Source organism: Ochotona princeps, chromosome 24, assembly GCF_030435755.1.
Source record: "Ochotona princeps isolate mOchPri1 chromosome 24, mOchPri1.hap1, whole genome shotgun sequence".
NCBI classification, from domain to species: domain Eukaryota; kingdom Metazoa; phylum Chordata; class Mammalia; order Lagomorpha; family Ochotonidae; genus Ochotona; species Ochotona princeps.
In genome coordinates this window covers 1,197,106-1,221,444 of record NC_080855.1, presented here as the reverse complement: position 1 = coordinate 1,221,444, position 24,339 = coordinate 1,197,106, and the positions used below count along the sequence as shown (strand labels likewise).

The following is a 24,339-nucleotide window of genomic DNA, read 5'->3' as shown; positions in this document are numbered from 1 at the left end:
TGAGTATCTTAGCATCAATGTTCATCAGAGAGATAGGTCTGTAGTTTTCTTTCTCTGTAGGATCTCTGTCCGGTTTTGGGATTAAGGTAATGTTGCCTTATAGAATGAGTTTGGAAGGGTTGCTTCCTTTTCTATTGTGTAGAAGAGTTTGTAGAGGATTGGGGTTAGTTCTGTTCAGAATGTTTTGTAAAATTCTGCAGAGAAGCCGTCTGGGCCTGGGATTTTCTTTGTTGGGAGATTTTAATCTCTGCTTCAGTTATGGGTTTGTTCAGTTCATTTGTTGCCTCTAGGCTAAGTTTTGGCAGGTGGTGTGAGTCTAAGAACCTTTCCATTTCTTGGTGGTCTTCTGATTTGTTGGAGTACAGTGCTTTGTAGTAATTTCTAATTATGTTCTTAATGGTTGTAATGTCTGTTATGTTGCCTTTTTCATCTTTGATGCTGTTAATTCTTGCTTTCTCTTGTTTTTTCTTTGTCAGTCGGGCCAGCGGCGTGTCTATTTTGTTTATCTTTTCAAAAAACCAGATTTTTGATTCATTTATTTTGTGTATTTTTTTTTATTTCTATCTGGTTGGTTTCCTCCCTTGTTTTGATGATTTCTTGTTTCCTGTTGTGTGTGGGGCTCATCTGCTGCTGTTTTTCCAATTCCTGGAGGTGTGTTTCGTTCCTGTATTTGGCACTTCTCTTAGGCCTTGACATGAGCTCCAATTGCGATGAGTTTACCCCGTAGCACTGCTTTGGCAGTGTCCCATAAGATTTGGAATGTTGTGTCAGAGTTTTCATTGGTTTCCATAAATTTTTTGATCTCATCTTTAATTTCTTCCCTGATCCATTGTTCATTCAATAGCATATTGTTCAACCTCCAAGAGTTTCTGTATTTCCTGGGGCATTTTGAAATGCTCATTTCCAGTTTCATTCTGTGGTGGTCTGTGAGGGTACATGGTATGATTTCTATTTTCTTGAGGTTATTTAGGTTTTCTTTGTGTCCTATCATGTGGTCGATCCTGGAGAAGGTGTCATTCACTGCTGAAAAAATTGTATAATCTGTGTTCTTAGGATAAAAAGTTCTGTAAATGTCTATCAAGTCTGGTTGTTCTAATGTTTGTATGAGCTCTGTTATTTCTTTGTTGAGTTTTTGTTTTGTTGATCTGTTTATAGTTGTTAGCGGAGTGTTAAGCTCGCCTACTATTATTGTGTGTATATCTATGTCTCCCCTTAAGTCTGTAAGTAATTGCTTCACGTACCTAGGTGCATTGGAATTAGGTGCATATATGATCACGATTGTAATTACTTCCTGATGGATCAGTCCCTTCACCGATATGTAATGTCCTTCTCTGTCCTTTTTGATGTCTGTCAGCTTGAAGTCTATATCATCTGAGATTAGGACAGCTATGCCAGCCTTTTTTTCTCGTCCATTGGCATGAAATGTCTTTTTCCATCCCTTCACTTTCAATTTCTTAGAGGCTTTTCTGGTTAGATGTGTCTCGTGTAGGCAACAGATTGTTGGGTGCTGTTTGATGATCCATTCCGTTAATCTATGCCTTTTGATTGGTGAGTTTAGGCCAGGAAGGACACAGAACCCCCAGCAGATTCGATCCAAACAGATTGTCACCCAGGCATGTGGTCCTCAAGCTACCTTCAAGCAAATACAAGGAAACTATTCTAAGATAAGTAAGAAAAAAGGATAAGATTACTTTCAGAGGAAGGCAAATCAGAATCACAGCCGACCTATCAGAAGAAACACTCCAAGCAAGGAGAGAATGGGGTAAAACCTATCAAGTCCTGAAACAAAACAACTGCCAACCAAGAATAATGTACCCAGCAAAGCTCTCATTTGTATTTGAGAATGAAATCCAATACTTCAACAGTAATGGTTTGGGGAGGGGTGGGGAGAACCCAAGTATCTATGTAACTGTGTCACATAATACAATGTAATTACTGAAGTTAAATAATAAATAATTAAAAAAATGTATTCCAATTCTGATATTCTGTCCTCTGCTGTGTTCATTCTATTGCTTAGGCTTTTCATTTTGTGCTCTATATTGAGGATTCCCTTTTTGACTTGATTTATTTCTGCAGTGACATGGTTTTCGAATACCTTGGACTCTTCCCAGTGCTTCTCACTGTTTCTGATGAATTTCATCACTAGTTTTTTAAATTCCTTATGTGGTATTTCCTCTATGTCTTCTTTATGCATCTCAGATATTGAGATTAGTTTTTGGTTGTATTGGGAGAGAGTGCTTGATCTTTCTTCTGGGTCATTGCTTTTTCTGATACTTCTCCTCATTGTGTTTTCGCTTCTTGTTGTTTTGGGATTTTAGCTTCTGACTTGTTTGTCCAAAGCCGTTGCGCTCAGTGCTGTAATCTGTAGGAGGTGTGATCTAACTGCTGCTGTATGGGTGCTGGCATAAGCATTATATTTCTTACTCCATTGGGGACAGCAGGTGTTGGTGGGGTTGTTGTTGGGTTGTTTCATTTGCGCCTTGGTTTATATTTCTGCCACCTGGCTCCGTTGCAGCTAGTTGATTAGGAGTTGCCCTACGTGTGCCAATAGGGGTGGAGCGTAGATGATAGAATTTGTAACCTTGGGCTTCTTGTCTTTTTCTCTGGGTAGTTGTATAACTTGCGGTTCTACACCCAGCCTTACCCTCACATATGTTTAGCCTTGTTGTGAAGCACACTGTGGTGGCCCTGCTTGCCTGTGCTTCTTCTTGGTTCAGCAGATCTGTTGGGTGGGGCCAGCACTTCTGAGGCTCCAGCTGAGTAGAGCAGGGAGTGCTCCCTAAGTCACCAGCTCTTGCTGCTCAGAGTTTGTAATCTACAGCCCCGAGCTGGGTCAGGAAGCTTTGTGGGCCAGCCCTAGTGTCAGGCCCCTTCCCCTGCAGCTCCCTCTCAAAGGCGTTGCCCCACTGAGATTCACTCTGCCGAGCTGCACCTCAGCTCTGGGTCACAAGCCTAGCACAGTGGGGGTTTCTGCCTCAGTGCCGAGCCGATACACTCCTTCAGGGTTGAGGTTAGCACAGCAGAGGCCTCTGCTGCTGGAAGCTTGAAATCCCTAACCCTGGGCTGGGTAGGAAATTTCTACAGGCCTCAGCACGGAACTCTGCTATCCTGAATTCCCACTCAGACGTGCTGCTCCACTGAAAGTTGCAACACCGTCTCCCACCACTTGGCAGGCAGGTTTTTCTGAGCGGTCTCCTGCTGCAAAAGCCTGTCTGGCCGATTCTGCTGAGCTGGTTCTGGTTCGGCCTCTCCAGCTGAGCCCAGCAGGGGATTCTGCCTGAGAGAAGCTACTTTCTCAGTTGCACTTTTTCAGTGGTGGAAGTGGAGCCCTGAGAGGCACAGAGCTGTGACAGGCACACAGCTGTGCCCCTACTAGTTTGCTCTTCTGCCCAGGTCGTGAGGTTCTGCCGAGTGTTGCCCAGCCTCTGGAGCTCACGCTGAGCCCAGCAATAGGATCCATGATTCTCTAGCAGCCAGTCCACGGTTCATAGCTGAGATGGGGATTTCTGAGCCCCAGTCCCACAGCGCTGCTCCAGTTCCCTCTGCACTCTCTCAAAGCTGCTGAGCAGTTGGGAGGCACACTTCTGGGAAATCTCCCCTGCTTGTCCACTTCTGCAGGGGATGATGCCCCCTATGATTAGTCCAGTAGCCTCTTCTTGGGGCTCCTGCCCTCCAGTGGACTGGTGCCCCTGTCAGTGTGGGGGCCTATCCTTCCAGCCGCCTCTGTTTTCCCTGGCACAGTTGAGATTCTGCCGCCTTCCCCCTGCCTGGGATAATGACTCACCAAGTTTCTCGCAGCGTGCTGTATTTTCTTTCTTACTTTTTGCGGCTCTCCCTACACATTGTGTAGATCTTCTTGGTTTAGTGAACTCCAGGGATCTTCCCACTCTTCTCCCTACAATTTTGTGTTTCCTGGCCTATTTCTCTGCTGCATCGGTTCCCCTCTTTCCCTACTCCACCCTACACCAGCTCTCTGCAGTCTGCCATCTTTTCTCCAGTCCTATCAGCATGTTATTAATGCAGCCACTCTGTGTCAGTTATTCACACTTCTTCAGCCACAACTGCCTGGTATGAAATGGAATCTTCAGCATTACATCCGTCCATCCCAGGGCACTATACATTAGGACAGATCCTGACCTGAGATCTATAGTGAGTTTGGAACCTTACTCAACCATTCTTGCTCATGCTGGATTTGATTAAATAAAATCAGAACAGAGGACCTGTTTATTGCCTGATCTGAACCTGTCTCACTAAAGTTGTTCATTTTTAATGGCTAATGGCTGAGCAAGTACAAGAGTTATAAAGTAATCTCAGATTGCATAATGAATTTTCTCATGTGAAGAAGAGGGGACATGAGTTTATTCTTTAATTTAAAAACCAACTGAAAATTTGGCAATTTGCTAAGATTAGAATGTAGACCTTGTTCCTGATCACTTGTCATAAGCATATTTGTTTCTCACTTTCACTTTTCAAATTGTATTTATTTATTTTTATTATTATCATTTTATAATGCAGTTCTATAGGCCCTGGTATTTTCCTTATCCCCTCTCCAATTCCCTCTCCTCTCACTGAGTTCTCCTATACCACTACTATAATATAGTTCTTTATACACAATCATATGTTCATTATTGCATGCATGGGCAAAGGCAAAGAGTCCAACATCCTATTTTCAAAATACAGTAAACAGTTGCAGTGGGAGTCCAACTTTATGTGGAAGTAGAGATGCATATTGCATTGTATCCTCACATCTGGATATGATAGTCTCCATTGCACAGTTACTATACATCCCTTTATATGAAAAGCCACAATACAAAATTAACAACAGAAAGAAAAAGATTAACAACACCATGAAGTTAAATAACAAGCTACTGAATGACTAATGTGTCACTGAAGAACTGAAAAAAGAAAGTCAAGAACCTTCTTGAAGAAAATGATGCTTCTGTATGATCTATGACTCATTGAAGAATTTAATCAGAAGTGTTTTGAAGAGATAAAACACAAAAAAATCAAAATCTATGAGACAAAAGAAAAGAAAAAAGTCCATGTGATACAGTTTCTGCTGATCTTTGTTGGTAAATGTGTCTCCTGTAGGCAAAACAAAAAACAAAACAAAACAAAAACAAAAAACAAACAAACAAAAAAACAGACAAAAAAAAAACAAAAAAGATGGGTTTTGCTTTTCAATCCAGTCTACTAATGTATGACATTTAATTTTCATTCAGAGTTTACATTCAGAGTTTACGTTCAGAGTTTATACAAATAGGTGGGATTTTTGTTCTGACATTTTAGCAATGGGTTGCTCATTGATTTAGTCATCTGTTGTTATTTACTGGGATGTTCTTCACATTTGCCTTTGGGTCTGGTGTGCACTATTCTTTTCTCTGTCAAGAGAACATCTTGAAATATCGTTTGTAGGGCAGGTTGGAAGAGGCATATTCTTTTGACTTTTCTTTACTGTGGAAGAATTTTATTTCATTTTCAAAGACAAAGGAATATTTTGCTGGGTAGGTTATGCTGGATTGACATTTTTCTTTCTTTTTTCTGCTTCTAGAATCTGGAATATGTTGCTCCATTCTCTTCTTGCCTGCAGTGTTTTCTGTGAGAGGTCTCCTGTTTTTTTAATTGGCATTCCTTTATGTGTCAATTAATTTTTTTCCATGTGCACACTTAAGGATCTTTTCCTTATGTTCGATTGAAAAGAGCTTGATTATCATGTATTGTGGTGAAGATCACTTTTGGTCGAGTCTTTTGGGAGTTCTGTGCCCTCCTGGATCTTGTTTCCCAATTCTTTCTCTAGATTAGGGAAATTTTCCTTTATTATTTCATTAAATATGTTTGTAAAACCAGTTTCTTTTTCTGCACCTTCTGGGACTCCCATAACTCTCATATTTGGCCTCTTAATAGTGTCTTCCAATTCTTGAATACTTTTTCTTGGCCTGATCCAGCTCTGCTTCCAACTTTTTGTTTGCTTCCCCTTGGTGACAGAAAATATTTTCCGATTCTGAGATTCTTTTTTCTGCTTGCTTCATTCCATTTTGGAGACTCTCCACTCTAGTTTTAGTTTGCTCCATTGTATTCTTCCTTTTGGATATATCAACTTTCATTTGATTCATTTCCAGTGTGACACATTTCTTGAAATCCTTGAATGTCTGCTTTATGCGCTTCTTGCTGTTGACAAGAACTTGAGAGAATCAAGATTGTGGAATAGGGTAAAGACACATTTAAACAGACTGAAAAATATTAGCCAGTGTGAAGCAGAGGGTACATTCCAGGAAAGAGGAGAGAACAGAACAACAGCAGAGGGATACCTGGAGACTGACAGAAACAGGGAAGCAGCGAAACCAATGGTGTTTTGTTGCAGTGACTGATACTCCAGCGTCATTCATCGAATGGTGATCTGAACTCCACTGGGAGCCAGAATGCCTGCAGCAAACAGGTGGGAAGCGACGTTTACTGGGAACTCAGAAGGTAAACCCAGACAAAGAACTGCATGCCTGCTGGTTTGTTTGATTTGACCAGGGGCAGTGACAGAATGGCAGGCCCCAGGCAGCGGATGCAGGAACAAGGTGGGTTTCACAGCCCAGTCTACCTCCTAAAGCTGAATTGGGTGCCTTTTTTTTTAAGGAGGCAAGGGCTATGGGACAGGACTGTGCATGCACTGAGCAGGGAGTGAACTAATTTCTGGCTGAGTGAACTGCAACAACCTGGCATCCTACAGGGTTCACCCAAGACAGGTCCAGGTAGACCTCAGACCTGACATCCAGAAGATTAAGAACTTTACTAGTGGTACATCACGCCCCATTTATTACAGTGTGTCAAAATATTTAAGACTGCAAGGGACAACAGTGAGCTGCCCATGTGCTGAGTTTGGTGGGAACTCACTAAGCTCATTACATTGCAGTGGTCCCACAGGAAAATAACACTGACTATGGCATCATATGACTCAAAATAGGTCCGTGTGGCCCTCAGACCCAATGGCCAATAGGTTCCTGCAAGATCAGCACCACCACCAACCTAGCTATATAAGACACTTGGTGTCTGGTAACCAGATGGACAATGACAAAGAGCAAAAGAAGAGACAGATGCACAATGAATGTTACTGAAGACTCCCCTGCAAAGAAACAAAAACCCTTTGCAAACCTCAAAGTTAACTGAGGAAGACATCGAGAAAATGCGGGATACAGAATTCAAAACACTTGTTATAAAACTTCTTGTTTCTCGTTTTCTTATGAGGAACCCGACACCATATATATTTTGGGACTGTCATGGTTAATTCTGATTACCCAAAAATAGGAGAACACACTCCCAGGCTGGCACCACCACGTCCTATCTTTTCACACCCATATTTTTTCACAGTCATTCTGCAAGCTGCTGCTTGTGAAAATGACACAAATTGGAAAAGGAAAAGATGACCTACCCTTGTTTGCATACCAGCCAACTGTTTATATGGCAAAACCAAAATATTCAACCAGAAGATTATTGGAACTCATAAGAGAGTTTGGTAAACTTGTAGCATATTAAATGTGCCGGTTCTAATCCTGGCAGCTCCACTTCCCATCCAGCTCCCTGCTTGTGGCCTGGGAAAGTAGTTGAGGAAGGCCCAAAGCCTTGGGACCCTGCACCCGCGTGGGAGACCTGGAGGAGGTTCCAGGGTCCTAGCTTCGGATCGGTACGCACCGGCTGTTGCGGCTCACTTGGGGAGTGAATCATCAGATGGAAGATCTTCCTCTCTGTCTCTCCTCTTCTCTGTATATCTGACTTTGTAATCAAATAAATAAACCTTTAAAAAAATCAATTTATTGATTTCACACATACATACATATAATTCCTTGGATGAAGGAATTCTGTAATCCTATTGATACAAATGTTTTTCTTCTCTTTTTATCTTTTGGTTAGTTGGGCTAGTAGGGAATCTATTTTGTTGATTTTCTTAAAGAACAAACTGTCGTATTTATTTAGCTATGTGTTGCTCCTTTAGCCTGCATTTGGCATTTTTCTCCCTTATTTTCACTGGTTCTTTTCTCCTGCTTATCTTGGCCATGTTTTGCTGTTATTTTTATAGTCTTCAAATCTAAGGTTAGCTAATTTACTTGGTGCTTTTCAAATTTCTTAACAGAAGCATTGATTAAATTGAATTTCCCTCTTAACATTGTCAATATCCTGTCCCATAAGTTTTATTGTTATGTTGATGCCTTCATTTGCTTCAAACAATTAAAAATGATTCCCATTAATTTTCTCTATAAGCCATTGTTCATCTAACTGAATGTTTTTTTCAGTCCCGTGGTGTTTGCATGGCTTTTGGATTATCTTCACTTATTGATCTCCAATTTCATTTTATAATGGTCTGAGAAGATTCATGATATAATTTTAATTATTTTTCAAGTGTCAGCTTACAACATGGTCAGTCTTGGAGAAAGTTCCAGGTACTGATGAAAAAAACAAGTACATTCTCAATGTGTAGAAGCAAAGGTTACGTCCATTTGCTCTAATGTCTGGAGGAAGTGTGTCATTTCTTTGCTAAGTTTCTGTCCCATAAATCTGTCTATTGATGTAAAGGGAGTATTAATGTACCCAACTACTATTGTATTGGCATCATTGTTTTCACTTAAATTCATTAATATTTTTATCATCTAGCCAGGAGCCCTGGAATTTAGTGTGTATACATTTATTATGAGGTTTCTTTCTGCCAAAAAGATCCTTCAATCATCATGCAATGTCCTTCTTCATCTCTTCTAAACTTTTTGATGTTAAACTTTATATTATCTGATATAAGAAGGCTACTTCAGCTCAATTTTTCTATCTCTAAAGTCTGTAATTATCATTTCCATCATTTCCTTTCAGTTTCCACATAGATTTGTTAATGAGATATGCCTCCTATAGGAAAAAATAGATTTTGTTTTTTAGTCCATTTTGCTAATCTCTGAGATTTGATTGATGAGTTTATACCAATTACGGTTAGAGTTAATATGGACAGGTAATAATTAGGTCCTGCCATTGAAGCCATGTTTTGTTAATTTTTTAATTAGTCTTCTTGTGTCATTTTATTGAGGCACTCTCCATATCTGCCTTTTTTGGTAGGTGCTATTTCTATTCTTTGTCAAGAGACCATCTTTTAGCACTGTCTGCACAGCAGTTCTCGACGAGACTACTTTTTTGAGCTTTTCTTTACCGTGAAATAATTTTCTATCAAATTTAAAAGACAAAGGAAAGCTTTGCTGGGTAAATTCTCTAGGATGACAGGTTTATAGGATGACTATATCACTCTATTCTCTTGTGGCCTATGGGGTTTTCTCTAAGAGGTCAAGCGTAAGTCTGTTGGGGCACCTCAATAAGTTAATTGGTTTTGTTCACAAGCATATTTAAGAATCTTTTCCTTATATTCAACTGAAGAAAGCTTGATTTTCATGTGTCATGATGATGATCATTTTTAGTCAAAACTGTTATGAGTTCTATGCCCTTCCTGGATTTTTTTTCTCAATTCTTTCTTCATATTAATGAAGTTTTCACTTAATATCTCATTAATACAACTTTAAAACGAGTTTCTCTTTTTGTGCTTTCTAGAACTTCCATAACTTATATTTGGACTTTTAATAGTGTCTCTTAATTATTAAATACATTTTTTTTGCCTGAGTCAGGGCCATTTCCAAAACAGAGGTTCAGATTATTAAGGTAAGAGATGGTGAAGAACATAATGAAGGATGCCAGAAACATACAAAGGTAAATAATTTTTAATACTCTCAGTTTCCTAAATTGAGCAATGAAATTACTGAAAACAGAACAATAACAATCAATGAGGTTAAACTGATCAGTAAATGTCTTCATTTTTTAGAGAAAGCCAAGGACCAGGTGGTATCATGGCCAAATTCATCAAAGGAATAAGTCACACAAATGCTTTTGAAACTATTTCAAAAAGTTGTTCAGAGTACCTGCACGTTAAACCACATTCTATACAGAAAATGTTATCTTGATGCCAAACCCAGAGAAGGAAAAACAAACAAATGAAAAAACAAAACAAAACTATACACCAGTATTTCTGATAAAAATACATTATTATCTTGATGAATGTAAAATAAAATCAGCCAACAAAATGCAAACTGCACTCACAAATGAAAAAAGTAAATTAGACATAAGGTATTCAAACATCAGAAAAATAAAATAATAATTTTTAAAACAAAATATATGCAAGTGGAAACAATTGTGCTTAGTTACACCAGGAGCAAAAAGAAAAATATCATCTTAAATCTGATTGGGAAAGTTATGAGAATACAAAAAATTATGAAATTAAATGGATATTTTGATATGATTGTCATTTTATTTCTCCTTTATAACACTGTAGGATTCTGCTCTTTTAACTCCTTCTTTCTTGAGAAGGAGTTAGAAGAGCACATTACAGATAGAGCACAACTAAAGTTGCAAATTTACAGTGATTTAAGATTATGTTTTTAACATTGAGAATTGAATATTGTATAAGCCTGTGTTTACAATTTGGACACAATATAACCATGAGAAATATTTTAAGGAAAATTAATAGGCACTCCCTCAAACACATTAGCTTGAATACAATCCTGCAATGACTAGAATGATATTTAGACATACAGAATAGCCCCATAAGAATATCTTCATATAGTGTAAAATCAGAATTACTCCATGAGAATTAATAATCTGCTTGACCTCTCTAAATCTCAGTACTCTAATCTGAAAGACAGATATGACGGATCCTTCAAGGCTGGTATGAAAAGGTATTCAGACACTGGGTACATACAAGTGTTCTTAGCTTTAGTGTCCCCCAAAAAGCAGACCCTGAAAGACAAATGTCAGACATGGGATTTCATCCCAAGAAGTAACTTGAAAAGACAAAAGTATGCATCAGAGAAGATAGGGGAGCAGATCAATGCTGTGGCCAAGTGAGGTCCATCATACAGGGGGACTCTAGTGTGCTAACTGGAATATGCTTTGGACTAGAGTTGAAGGGCAGGGAAGCGGGGGTATATTCTCATCAATGCCCACCCTTCATAAGCATGGCTCCTTTTGATGTAAATCAACTGTTCCTTCCTGTCCATCCCTACTGAGTCAACCTCTCCTCAGGTTAGAGTGTTCTAAGTCACTGAGGTCATCACAGGAAGCCCTCATCACAAGAATCATAGTAGGGACTGAAAGCTTCTATGAAACACATGAAACACTGTGTTTTCCTTCTCACTTCCGTTTGCCTGAATCATACATCCCAAAGCTCCTCAGACTGAATCATTTATTCCCAAGGCTATTAGATGTGGAATGGGAAATTTCAATAGCAGTAAATGTATTTTCACTTCACCACCATTGTGCATCATCTGCTTTAGAGAACAAGCCACTTACAACAGCCTGAAGTCAACTCTTGCAGCAACTTGCCCATGCATGGAGCCACACACAAAATGGCTTTGTTGGAGAAGAGGTGACTGTCTAGAGGGATACATTGTGAAGCTGGAACAAAGAAGTTTGATTAAGCACTGTAGGTTTAATTTCATCATCTGTGACAGCTCTTCCCAAACAATAGTCACCACTTGGAATGGAAACAAATTCAAGAATAAAGTTATCCACAGTGGACAAAGCACAGGCTACCCCATGCCCTATCAGTTTCATCCAAAATTAGATAGAAACTAAACATTTATTCAAAGAATGCAGTGGTCACAGGTCTCTGACCCACAGAGGGAATTACAGAGACACTAGAGAGGAAGGCAGGGGTACAAGGCAGGAAATAGTCACACATAGGATTCTGGAGGAAATGAAGGGACAACTGAGGCAGGGTGGTTGGTAGGAACTCATTACAGGAGTGCAGAACACTCCAAATGTCATTCACTCACTTGAGCATGAACTAGACCATCTCACTCTCATCTCTCCCAGTCTGGTCCTCAGAATAGGCTCTTAGCGCTGGTTACAAGGATTCTGTGAGCTACATTCAGGTTTTCTGAGATTGCAGACCTTGAACACTTAAACAGAGAACAGAGATCCTATTGAGGATGAGGTTGAAATATGTTGCAATGTTGACACAGACACCAAATATTTACTATTTTCCTACCATGCTACTTCACTGATGTAATCATGTTGAATATTAAACAAATTACTCAACTGGTCACATAAACTTTAATAAGGTCACAGGAAAATCTCCACTTCAGGTAGGTTGATCACCTTATCTTCTCCTAGTAGAAGACATTATTTGTGATTACTGCATTGCCTGCCATTAAATGTAGATGGTTTTTTAACAGTTCCAGTTCTCTCAGAATATAATAATTGCAGTAGAGCCCAAAATGCAGCTACTTGTGAGTTAAAAGGAATAACATGAGTCTCATGATTTCTTTTTGTAACCTTTTTTCATGATACAGTACCATTAGTATGAGGATTATCCTTTCAAATCCGCAGATTCTCCCTCCCACTCTGTTATCCCCTATATTATTGCAGTATTGTAATTCAACAGCAGTCACAAGTTCATCATTCTATTTTATATCACAACATTGCAGTTATAGACAATGGTATGAAGTACAGTCATCGGGTGTCAAAATGTATTTAACAGATTCATTGGGAGTCCATATTTCGTTTTGGAGTAGAGATGCATAATGAAATTTATCTTCACTTCTCAATATGCTTGTGTCCATTATACATTCCTTTATATAAATATATGCATATACGTGTTTACTGTATACATTGACCTTTTCTTTACATCAAGGGTACATTGCTTAGGAGAGAACATATATTAGTCCTTTTAGGGTTAACTTATTTCACTGAACATAATGTTCTCTATTTGGGTCCGTTTATTTGCAAGTGTAAAACTTTCATTCTTTTTAATGGCTGGGTAGTATTTCATCAAATATATGTACTATATTTTATCCATTTTTTTATCTGCATCATGTATGTTTTTGTGTTTTTGTTATTATAATTTGTGATTCTCTAAATACAGGAGTACAGGTCACTTTCTGCCGGGCAGGTTTCATTTCCTTTACATATATTCCCAGAACTGGATAGCTGGGCCATTTGGTTAGATCTATTTCTGAGTTGTCTTAGACCACTCTATACTGACTTCCATAGTGGTTGTACTAGCTTACATTCCCACAAACAGTGGAGGATAATAGGTTTCTCCACACATACATGCCAGCAGGTATTGTTAGTGGCGTTCTGAACATAGGCCAATGACTCAGTTCCTCTTCCTGATTTTGATTGTCTCATCATTATTGCAGGTTATGTCTTCAAATTGTGAAAATTTTTCTTCTGTTTCCCTCTTTCTATTCTTGAATTATCCCACTGAGTTTTTTGTTTGCTACATTGTGTTCATTTTTAGGAATTTGTGTTGATTTTGTTTGTGCTGCTACTTCCTGTGTAATGCATTCTGTAAATTTCTTGAAGTCTTATAATTGCTTCTCATTTTTAAACATGAACTTTAAGGCAGTTTAAAAAAGCACCTTTTTCTGGCAGTTCCTCCATGTCATGCCCATTTAACACTGAAGTTGAAAAAGGCTTTTGTTCCTTTGCAGGGATGGAACTAGTGGTATTCATTGTGCCTCTGTCTCTTCTTTTGCTCTTGATCATTGCACTTATGGTTAATTGATTCCTCTCTTTATGACTTTAAACTGTGTTGTCACGAGATCTATAAGTCAACCCTACATGACCCATTTAGTACCAGTTTTTTGTTTGTATTTGCTTATGCAACTTCCTCCAGTGACTTTCAGTCCCAGATATTTATGATAGGTTTTCAACATGGTCTCTGTAGCCCTAGCTCCTGGCTCACCACTCCCTACCCTTGTGATCCTAACATGTGACCTAAACATTGCTTGCTCAGTCTTTCCCCTGCTTCTAGTTCTGGCAGTCCTTGGGAGAGAGCTGTTGACCTTGATCACAGGTTTGTCATTAGTGCCGTTTGCAATAATATTTATTTTATTTCCTCTTGCCAGAAAACTGCTGATTGTTAGGTCTGGGGCCACCTGGAAGTATTTTGAATGAAACCTTCAAAACATCAAGTCAGTACTGTGTCTCCAGGGGGATCAGTGCAACGCAGTGATCTGCAAATGATTTCTCTTCTGGCTTGATATATGTGCATCTCTGTGTGATTCATCTACACCCACAAGCTTTGTCTGAAAATGCACAATTGTGCCTGATGTTGCACTCATGGCCATCGGGGCTGTGAAATCTATCCTGTTCCAGCACCTGAATGCTTGGGTTCTGCCACTTAGCTCTTGTTCGATGTCAGATTAATGAAATCAGCAGAATGAGTGCTTCCATTGCTGGGTTCATCTCCTGAGTTCCCTGTGAATTTTCATTCCCTCCTTGCTGCCAATGGTGCTTTGATCACTAAGTGCTGCTTGTTATGTAATCACTGTGACAATGCTCTGCTGTTGCTGCTGCTGCTTCCCCTATGATCACAGATCCTCAGGTGTCCTCCAGCATTCAGCCTTTCTCTTTACCTCCCAAGATTGTGCCATATTTGCTTTACCTTGGCTGAGCTTTCACTGTCTTTTAAAAAGTGTCCTCAACTTATTTTGCCATCTTTGTTCTCTCTCTACTTTTTTTAACCACACTGCCTCACTGACTTGAATAATCTTGAATACTAAACAATGTCCTCAACTGTGAACTTGAGGAGGTTCAGGTGGTGCTAAAATAAATTCAACCACTTTGAGAGGATAAACTGGATATCCTACGAACACATTATTAACAACAATTCTCATTCAGCTAGAAAGCAGCTACTTACATGGTCAGAAATTATATTTGCCAAAGAGAAAGTGAAACAGAAGGGCATATGAAAGCTAAATGAAACGTACTGCCAGCAAATATCATTTGGAGGATGTCAATACATGAGACTCAAAGTGTTAAACATTTGCTTGTAATGTTGGTATTCTATTATGGCTCTGCTTCTGCTCTAGCTCAGTGCTTACTGTACCCAGGAAGTCAGAAAATATCACAAGTACTTGATGTTCTCCCACACATATTGAAGTCCCCTCAGTGGTTCCAGAGTCATGGGATAAGCTTGGCTTTACCCCAGTTGTTTTGTCAATTTAAGGATTAATCCAACAAATGAACATCAGAAGACACAAAGACACACCTATACCTATATGGAATGCCAGTGTCACAGGTATCAGTTTACCATACTACGAGACAGCATTCCAATTCACTTTTTTTAATAGCCTACAATTATTCTGTTCAATGCTCTGGCTTAGCTGGGGAATCATACATTTGAACATAGCACTTCTTACAGGTTCTCAAGAAATTCATTTATCTTGTAATTTTTTGGGGAAAAAATGATCTCTACGTATAAGCTGTGCTTGCAGAATTCTCTGTTCCCAAAGAGTTATATTTGACCGAAGGCAAATGTGAAGAACATCCCAGGAAAAGAAGAACAGAAGACTAAATCAATGAACAACAAAGTGCTAAATGACAGGAACAAATTACTACCTGTTTATATTAACCCTGAATGTAAGTGGCTTAAACTCATCAACCAAACAGTAGAGAATAGTACAGTGCAATAATAACACAAAACCCATCGATTTGTTGCTTACAGGGGATCCATCTCACCAAAAAAAGCCCAGAAAAAACTATATTTCATGCATTTTGATGTTTTCAGTTTCAGTTTCATTTCTTCAAAATGTTTTCTCATTTTCTTTAATGAGTCGTAGGTAATACAGCAGCAGAATTTTCTTCAAGAAGCTTCTTTATTTCAGTTTTCATTTCTTCAGTGACACATTAGCCATTTGGTACCATGTTATTTAACTTCATGGTGTTGTAAGCTTTTATTTTTTTTCTTCCTGATGTTGATTTTGTTTTGTGGCTTTTCAGGTAAGAGGATGTATAATAACTATATAATGTAACCATTATATCCAGTCCCTTGTATTTTAGCTTCATTGCATTTTTTCTCTTCTTGTAGTTGATTTTTCCTGTGGCTTTTCACTTGGAGGGATTTATAGTAACTGTGCAGTAGAGACTGACATGATCAAATGTGAGGATATGGGGCAGCATGCATCTCTACTTCCAGATAGAGGATGGAGTCCCAATGAAATTGGTGGATGTGATTTCCCAGTGCGATGCTGGACTCTCCACCATTTTTCATGCCTGTAATGATGGATTTATGACTATTTATGAGGAATACGCTGTTGTAATGATATGGGAGAACTCATTTGGGAGAGGAGAAGAGAAGGAGGTAGAGGGAATCCCAGTACCTATGGAACTATATTGATAATTATAACTGAAAATAAAAAAATTACATGTTAAGACTTAATTCCTCTTACCTTCCATAAATCAGTCCTTTCCTTCACCCTCTTTCCCAAGTTGTTCAATTGCTATATGCTACTGATAATCAGTTGCAGACCAAATCAATGCTAACTTACTTTCTCCTAAGTCATGGATTTCAAATAGTCTATGATTACAGAAATATGGTTACTGTCATAATAAACAAAATGTTTATCTTAAAAAACTAAAAAAAAAATCATAAGCAGTCAGCTTAACAACCAGAAGATGAAAGGGGTTGGAATACATTAAAATTAAGAAAATCAGAAATGAAAAATTAGATGTGGCCACAGATAGGACAAAAAAACACATTTACAAACCACCAAATTGGGAAATCTAAAAGAAACCAATTGAATTCTAGACAGAGCCAATTTAACAAATGGAAGCATGAAGACAAAGAAAATCTGAATATGCAAATAATCAACACAATAACTGAATCAGCAAGACCCTCATCCCAACAAAGAAAGTCCACGATTGAATGGCCTCACTTCTAAATTCTCTGAGACTTTTAAAGGGCTAATCACAATTCTTAAAAAATGAAAAAAAAATTAAAGCCTTCTAGAGGTCAATTTTTAAAATTAAAGTGTTAAGATGCAAATTTTAACAGTATCATATGCAATTGTCTGTCATTGATTATTGATTCAAAGGTTACATCATGATATTTTATTGCCTGTGGTACAGACATTTTGAGGGTGTAACAATATTACAATTTACAGGGAATATTTTTGGGCTTGACATCATTTTATCTTATATTAAGGCAAACATGTGATAGCTGACTTTTTGGAATTGGCTCATTTCCCTTAGCAAATAGTTTCCATTTGGGCCCATCTGGCAACGAAGAATTTCATTTCATATTTTTGAAATAGCTGAGTAGTATTCCATAGAGTAGATAAGCTTTAACTTTTCTATCTAGTCTTCTGTTATGGGCATTTCAGTTGCTTCCAAGATTTTGTAATTATAGATTGTGCTGTTATGAATATAGTGGTGCATGTTGGTTTCTTATGTAACAGGCTGTTTTGTATATATTACTAGAAGTGTTAATGCTGGGTCATATGGAATGCAGATTTTCACTTTTTTGATTGTTCTCCATACTGATTTCCATGGAGGTTGTAGCAGCTTGCAGTCCTATCAGCAGTGGAGTAGGGTTCCTTTTCCCCAAATCCTCGCCAGCAAGTGTAATTGCTTGTTTTTGTATGTGAGCCATTCTTATTGGCATTAGGCGCTACATCAGTGATGTTTTTATTTGAATATCCCTTATTACCAGAGAGTTTGAGCAATTTTTCATATATCTGTTAGTCATTTGGATTTGTACCTTTTTAAAGTGTCTGTCTATGCCCATTTCTACACTGGTTTATTTTTTTGTCTTGGTTGTTCTGGAGATCTTTACATATTCTGGAGATTAGCCTCTTGTCTCCTGTGTAGCATGCAAAGATTTTCTTTAATACTCCTGCTGATAAACAATTTTTCCACATTCTCCGATTGGACCTTACATACCCCTGTGTAAATAAAATCACTAAACAACTGGTATCCTGGAACACTAAAGCACGCGGTAATGGTGATGTTTTTATCTCTAGATTTTTCTGAGGTATTTCCTGAAAACCTGTGGGTTTCCCTATGATTGCTCTGTCCCCAGAGTTGCATCCCTGGAATACAATGCTGCACCTGGAGAAGATAGAATTCCCAGTGGAACTACATCAAAAAACAGAAAAACCTGATATAATTTTAATATCCTATTTATTGCACAGATGATCAGAAGGGCAGAGAAATCTTTCACCTTCTTAGACTGTGTGAAGAAGATTTTAAGTATAATATTAAGATTTTAACAGGTGACTTATAGATAACAGATTCTTAACTGTATTAGACAGAAGAAAAACTATAAAGACTTACAGTGGGATCCAAGAGCAACCCTGACAGCCTCTTAACAGGAGGTCATATGCATAGAGTAAGAGGCAATCCCAGAGCAGAACAGGAGGATAAGAGTAGGTCTGTATCCTAGTCCCAGAACCCCAGAAGCCTCCCAAGTGCTTTCTCCACAGAAGCAGTGATTAATTCATCAAGCAATGACAGAATGGGTACCAAGGATCATATCCAAACTGCCACAGAGATAACAGGGGATTTCAGTGCCCTCTAGGCCAAGAACTCTATGTCAGTCATTTTCTATCAGATCTCCCACATGGGATTGAAGCAGCCCAGAACCCTCCTTAGTGGGTCTGGTAACATCAGAACAATAGTCAGAAGCCCTGGTGGTCCTCAGGATAAAATAATTGTAAATTTCCTAAATTCAATCAACCATGACGTCTCCTTTGATCATTATTTTGTTGCGGGATAAAGAAGGATGTGCCCTGATAAAATTTCCATAATCCTTGTCCTTTATCTCCCATGGACCTCATCATGTTCCAAGCTGAAGAAGATGAGCCTTTCCCTAAGTTAATACTTTTATGTAATTTAGAAACTGAATCTCGACACCACAATGTAAATTCTAGCTCTGCTAAATAAGGCAAAAAAGTTGGTTGTTGTTTTCAAAATTGCAAGTAAGTAGATGTTTAGGTTGCCAAACATCTGAAATTTTTCCAACTCATGAAAATGTAACTGGCACCTTGACCTTTTCCCATTGTTTAGGCCAAAAATCCATTGTTATAATAGAAACATCTGCTGCAGTATAAATAAGCCTCTTAAATTTTTAAAATTAATATTCAAGGTTTATTGAGGGTGTCTTCCTGATTACAGGGGCTTCTTATGTGGTGGGTCCTGGGTCCATGAGTCTTGGGGGCAAAATTCGATGGGACTCAGATAGCCTGGCATGAGTCCTTGGGTCAGCCTGCAAAATAGCACTCTTCAGTGGAAAAGAGAGCAGCAAATGGCAAGTTGAATACACATGGAGGATTTGGGAGTCCATTGGTGACTGTAGAGAAAATCTAGTACTACAGCAGAGGAAGGAGAACTGGACAAATTGGACAACTATTCCAGAAAAACAATGACACCAAAAAATGAGGAGAATGGAGACTAACCTGAACTGTGTCAACTAATGGGTATTGGAAGGATTCATTCAGCCTTCAGCCTTCAAGGTCAACAGCATTTCTGAACTATCAAAACCAACTTTGGACACAACTCCTGAAGTATGCAGAACGTTGGGGCCCTGGGTCGGTATTAGTTAGCTGTTACACATCTCTGGGTCCTGGTGCAGTAAGGAGGGTGGTTAAGGCTTTTCACCTTATCTTTCCCACTTTCCCCCAATACTGGATGAAGAAATTTAAAACAAAGAAAAAAGAAAAATGGTCTCACCCACTTTTCCTTAATGCTTGATCCTTCCTACCATGATCATCATTGTAAACCTCATCAAAAATAAAAATTAAAGATTAAAAAAAATCTTGTAACAGCCACTCTGTGACCTAGGTTAAAGTCACAGGTGGTATTATTCTAATCTGGGTGCCCCTGGAACCAGAAGCAGGAGAAAGAAGGAATAGAAAATGGTGTGGCTGCAACACAAGATCACAGGGAGCAGAGAATGGTGACCTGGGAGCCATGGCTGCTGAGGCCATGGTGGAAATTAGCACAGGAGCCCAGGACTGAAACTTGCTGGAGGGAATGGTGCAAGTGATGATAAGCAGAAAACTGGGCCTGCAGACTAATGGACAACATAGCTTAAACAACTTGCAACAAGGAGAAGAATCCACTAATCAGAGTTGCAATGGTCAAGGGAAAAAGGAGGCGAACGCACAGTGAATGTGGTTAATAACATTTCCCCCTCAAAGGAGAAAAAGACTATCAGTCTCAGAGTTAACAAAGGCACCAAAGTATTGCTAGAAAAAGAAAATTTTAAAATATCATTATGGAGCTCACTAATAACAATGAAAAGCATATACAGGAGTTCAGAGTTCTATTCAATGAAATAATAATTGAGAACATACCTAATATGCAGAGACTGGGAAACAATACAACAGGACCTCAAAAGTCCCATCCTGTCAAACAAAAAGAATCCTTGGCATGAAATATCATAATCAAACTCGTATCTGTAGAACATAAGAAAAAATACTTTCATATGCATTTGAAAAATCATTTAACTTATAGAGGAACTCAATAAAACTCATAGCTGACCATTCAAGCTTTCCTACAAGGCAGAAAAATCGAGTGACATATTCCACATCCTAAACAACAACAACAAAAATCATCCCAAGACAATATATTCAGAAAAGCTTTTCTTTATATTTTAAAATGACATAAAATACTGCCAAAGTAAACAAAAGCTTCAGTCTTCACCTCTAGCATATCAGGTCTAGAAATGTTACTTGAAGATGTGTTACAGACAGAGAGAAAGTACAGCAGCTATCAAGTGCAAAGGCAAATATGGAAAACATCTCAAGAAAAACACACACAAAAAAATTCCTGTATTAACCAAGGAACAACAAATTGCTTAAAATGACTACCTGTGGATATTAATGCTCAATGTAAATTGTTTAGGCTCATCAATGAAAAAAACATAGATTAGCAGACACAATTAAAAAAAACCCTCTCTGTTGCCTATACAAGACTTATCCATCAAGTAAGATAATTGAAATTGAAAGAGAAAGGATGGAAAGTATATTCCAACTAATAGAAAGGAAAAATAAGCTGGTGTAACCATTGTAATATATAATATAGACTTGAATGTGAAAAGGAGTATGAGAGATGAAGGACTGCAGGGTGATCAAGGAATCATAATAATAAATGCATACACACCAAATGGCAGGTCAACTATATATGAGAAATGGGTATTAATACAAAGAAAGGGAGAACTATACTCCAATAATATAATATTAGTTGACTTTGCACCACATTAGCATCAAGGAACAAATCAACAAGACAGACACTTAGCAAGAAAACAACAAAGCTCAGACAGACAATGGGACAAATTGACTTAGTTGATATCTAGAGAACTTTTCATCCTATAAACAAAGAATACAAATTTTTATCTGTTCTTGGAATCTTCCATATGATTAATGCAATTATAGGGTAGATAACACAACTGGGCAAATTTAGAAAAATTTAAAATATACCATGTGTCAACTTAGACCATCATGGAATAAAACTGGAGACCAGCAAATCATGGACTGAAACTGGAGACCAGAAAATGTGCTAACATAACACCTGTAGACTGATATGATATCATTTCTACAAATCTACAAACATAGGAGATTTTTTTCATTTTTGGTGTCTTCTGTTTCTTTTCTTAATGTTTGTCATTTTCATCATAGAGATGCTTTACATCCTTGGGTAATCATATTCTAAATTATAAAAATTTTTGAAGCTGTTGTGCATGGAATCTACAAGTTCTTTTTCAGCCATGGAAAACTTTTTGAAATCAAAAGCTATTGAAATTTGCTATCCAGCTCCAATAGGCAGTGATTCAGCAGTGCCAGTCTTAACATAAGCCCCCTCTGGCTCTAAAATTGATGTGATTGACTAGCCTTACTTTGTTCACCAATATTCCAGCAATATGTGAAGAGAAAGAATTATCTTGGGATCTCTTTTTAACCAGCTGAAGAGAGAGGATCCTTCAATTGTAAATGTTGTCTAATTCTTAATATTGGGAGAAATGCTGACTTTACCAAAGACTTTCAGGAATATATCTCTGGGTGATATCTTTTCCAGTTACATCAGTGTTCATAATGATAGAGATCAAGTGGTAAAATATATATTGGTAAAAACTGATCTTCAAATAAGTTCTCAACATTTAAATCTTTCAACCTCAAATGCTGTAGCAATTGAACTTGAACCTAATTGTTCTATTAATGATGTCATACACCAAAAGCAAAAGAAATCAGATCCCACATCTTGGTGTGTGCCATGAGTTCCACAACTCAGGGTGGAAAATATGTAATTTTGGAAGTTCATCAGATTTCAGGTTCTCAAATCACCAGATGTGAAATCCGGATTTTACAATGCAGAGAGTAACCTCAGTTCTATGCCTGAAGAAGTGTTTCTGGAAGCCAAGAATCACAATATTCCAACTTTACCCAACCTTATGGGGGAAAGTTTCACTTGATCCATCTTTACCCATACTGCCTAAATCCCAAAAAGGAGTTTGCAGAGAAAGTAGGCATCATTAAGGTGGTAACCAAATCAGAAAATTGTATATAGTGTGGAAAACAAATATAGGAGATTTGGGGAAGATTACAGACTCTGATTTCAGAGAATGGCTCCAGGTTACAGAGATGTTAGATTGTCTTTGAAAGCAACGCCATATACTGTAAACCTAGAAGAACCTTTTCACATTACCTGTAAATGAATGCAATGAAAGGAACATTTGTTTCTAAACATTTGTTTGCATTCACAGATATCCATTATTTTATACTTACAATCAACTCTACTAGGTCAGGACGATCTGCCAGAAAGCACAGTTATGGTCAGAAATGTCACCCTACCACAGGATGGAGGGATAGTTGTTCTTTGCAGAGAAATCAAAGAGCTGCAGATGCTACTATTTACACTTTCAGCTTCTAAGTAACACTGACCTTTCCTAAATTATTCTCCAGTTACTACTCTGACCCTTATGGATAAAAAAGCCAGGAACTGTGGCCGTTACATGACAGAAAGAATGTTATCCCAGGAAACAGGGCAATTTTGAGACACACAACATTGCTGCTCCTTCCAATTGGACAATTCAGTCTTTGCACATTGATTTCTTCATCTATAGAATATAAAAATTATCAACAGCTTATAAATGCATTCTCCATGAATCCTGTTCAAAATGAGACACAATAATACACAAAGAACCTCAGTCATGTCGCAAAAGCTTAAATGGCTTTCATGATTGTTGTTAATAACACTTATAAACTATGTCAGCTAGGGAAAGCTTCTCATTCTTTGTATATATCCATTCACTCATTTCTAAAATGAAGCATGAACCATAACACTCAGGGTAGTAATATCAGCAATCTAATGAACACACATGGTGCTCAGTGAATTTGATGTCTTTGGATCAATTGCTTGCTCTGCAAGTTTTGCCTTCAATTGAAAAATTCAGGGATCAATATACTGACAAAAGAATTGTGTGATTATATTACAATCTGCTGGAAAGTCATGGAGTTTAGAAACATTTCCTGTAAACTTCCTGTTCAATCTCAAGTCTGTGATGCCCAAGGCAGAAAGCCAGTTCAATTAAGGCTAAATAGAGCAAACCATGCATGCTGCTCAAGGAAAAGCCATCAGCTATTTGGCCTGATTTCTCTGTTAGTAATTTTATTGCTTTCTATTTGAAAGGCATAATGACAAAGAAACAGAAGGACACAAAGAGAGAGTGGGAAAGACACACACACACACACACACACACACACACACACACAGATGTAGTGAGAGGCAGAGAGAATGAGAATGATTTTCCATCTATTTGCACGCTCCCTAAAGTGTTAAAGGTGTTGGAGCTGAGCCTGTTCAAAATCAGGAGCACAAGCTTCTTCCAGATCTATGATGTAGGTGAAGGGGCCAGTGTCTTGGTCTATCTCCTGCTTATTTTCCAGGTGTATTAACAAAAAGGTCAGTCAGAAGTGGAGTAGCTTTAATTTGATTCAGTATTCATATGGAATCCAGGCAGAGCAGGAAGCAGCTTTACTTGCTTTGTCACATCACCAAACCAAACAGAGAGTCTTAACAAACAATTTAATTGGTAGGTCAAGCAGCTGATTTCTAACAACCATCCTTTGCTTCAATCTCTGCATCTGGTTTTAGGCCCTGTTTATAGCAAAGAAAAGATGAAAATAATCACGAAATGGAAGCACAGCATTAGAAACATCATCTTGTATTGGGAACTGTTTACTACTCCCTGGCCTACTTTGAAGAGGTTACTTAAAATTTTCCAGACTTAGTTTCCTAATGAGTAACAATGCTAGATTACTAGTGTTATCTCATAAGCATGATGTAAGGCAATAGAATGAGACTTAAAACAGCCATACAGGGTGAGTGTTCTTAGGGCATTGGCTAGGAAAAGTCATGCAAACAGAAGCAGTATCAGGAGGTAACTCTGGAAGGCTAGAACATGGGAATCTACAGGGCAACTGAGAACTGTGGCCTGGGAATGAGATCCTTAACCAGGAAACATGAAGCTCAGTATCACTTGAAGAGACA

General features: G+C 38.3%; 1 protein-coding gene and 1 pseudogene across 1 annotated transcript in view; one reads left to right on the top strand and one right to left on the bottom strand.

Annotated features, from left to right (window-relative positions):
* The window catches only part of LOC131483227 (cytochrome P450 3A6-like), a gene marked incomplete at its 5' end in the record, with an annotated part of 387,281 nt that overhangs the window by 266,133 nt on the left and 96,809 nt on the right, over positions 1–24,339 (bottom strand). The gene's annotated exons all lie outside the window — the stretch shown is intronic.
* On the top strand, positions 18,619–22,504 carry LOC131483215 (trafficking protein particle complex subunit 13-like; annotated as a pseudogene).